Below are 1,663 nucleotides of genomic sequence, written 5' to 3'. Positions count from 1 at the left end.
ATATTTTTTGTTTTCTTTTCAGTTGAGGTTGGTCTCTGTTTTACTTTGTTATTGTTCATTTATTCAGGGGGTCTTTTTTGGGGGGTATGTTTTTCTGTATATGAAATCCAGGATACATAAATCTGTAGAGACAGTAACTGGATTAATGGTTTCTTAGGGGTACGGCAGGTGAGGTTGGAGTTTGTAGGAGAAGTGGGGTGCTAATAACAATGAGTATAAAAAAAAAGAAGAAAGTGGTCCGGGAGGCCAGACATGAAGATCACGAGGCAGAAACATGCCTAGCAGCATCTCGGCTTCTTCCGCAACAATTTCGGAGTTTGTCAGCCCTACCAGCTGTTGCTGACGGCACCGTCTGTCAGGAGGCGCTACGGGGCCCGCATGCAGCTGTGGGAGCAGCTGCCCTGCTACCTCATGGCCCAGACGCAGCTGTGTACCACCAGGTGTGTGCTAAAGGAGTTAGAAACGCTGAAAAAGGAATTATATGGGGCAAAATCAATTGCACCGAAATGCCAAGTTCAACATTGTCCCCATTTCAAGAATGCAGTGAGTGGATCCAAATGCCTGCTTTCCATGGTCGGTGAGGGAAACCCTCATCATTATTTTATGGCAACACAGGATCAGAATTTGTCAGTGAAAAGGCCAGATTCCTCTCCTGTTTATTAGACAGAATACGATAGTCCTGGACAAACCTTCCCCCCAAACCATCGCCTTTGTTAAAGCAGCTGAGGCAGGTCAGCTGGTCTCCGGGCATGAGAAACAGAGCATCCAGCAAGGCAAAGCACACGGGCTAGCAAAGAAGCCTGAGCAGAGGAGGAGAAAGCGCATAAAGTCAGTGGCCCCAATCCTCTTAGCTGTCTGAAGAAAAAGAAAAAACACAAGCTACAAAACCATCTTCTGCTTCTGAAAAGAAAAGAAAAAGAATCCAGAACAGAAACACCTAAACAAAAAAGTGCTTTCTAATAAACAGAATGCAAAAAGGTAACAGTTAACCATAACTGTCTTGGGGTTGGAAGATCATTTAAAATTTTTTCCAAAGGGCTGGCCCCAATCCCAACAACTACATGGACACCTACCCCACCCCCCAGAAGAATTTATTTCAAAGGACGGCATTGAATCTGCAGCTCCAGGAGAGGGACATATCTGATCGGAGCACACGGGAGCAGATGAAGGGGGAGGAGGAGAGAATGGAGCACATCCTGGCCTACCAGGTCTTGAAGATGATGTTCCCAATTAGAGCAGCCAGTCCACAGAGAGGACCACATGGCAGGCCCACTATGAGACATGACGTCCCTCACTGACCCATAGCCCTACAAGGGACAACACTGAAGACACAGTGTGGGAATTGCGCCCAAACTGATCCCGCCACACCAAAGCAAAACACTAAGGGGGTGCAACAGAACAGCAAGGGAACGGAGCGGCGAGGTCCCCAGGGAATGTGCTGAAGGTGGACTTTGGGGCCAGGGTGTGGTGCCCCAACAGACTGGACTGGAAAACACTCTTAAAGGCCAACAAACAGTCTTGAACTAACTACACGCTTTTCTTTCTTGTGATTTGTTGTGTTTTTGTTATTGGTTTGTTGTTGTTTTGTTGTTTGGTTTTGCTCTGTCTTGTTTTTGTGCATGTTATTATCTTCGCAGGTCTGTCTAAATAAGATAGGCTGGAT

General features: G+C 46.5%; 1 pseudogene; it reads left to right on the top strand.

Moving 5' to 3' along the window:
• Positions 1-252: 252 nt before the first annotated feature.
• The window catches only part of LOC101649655, a 21,750-nt pseudogene continuing 20,339 nt past the window's right edge, over positions 253-1,663 (top strand).

Source organism: Echinops telfairi, unplaced genomic scaffold (genome assembly GCF_000313985.2).
Source record: "Echinops telfairi isolate 266 unplaced genomic scaffold, ASM31398v2 ScPeMD7_7407;HRSCAF=8445, whole genome shotgun sequence".
Lineage (NCBI taxonomy): Eukaryota > Metazoa > Chordata > Mammalia > Afrosoricida > Tenrecidae > Echinops > Echinops telfairi.
Note: the sequence above shows the minus strand (reverse complement) of the source record. Positions and strands in the feature narration are given on the sequence as shown.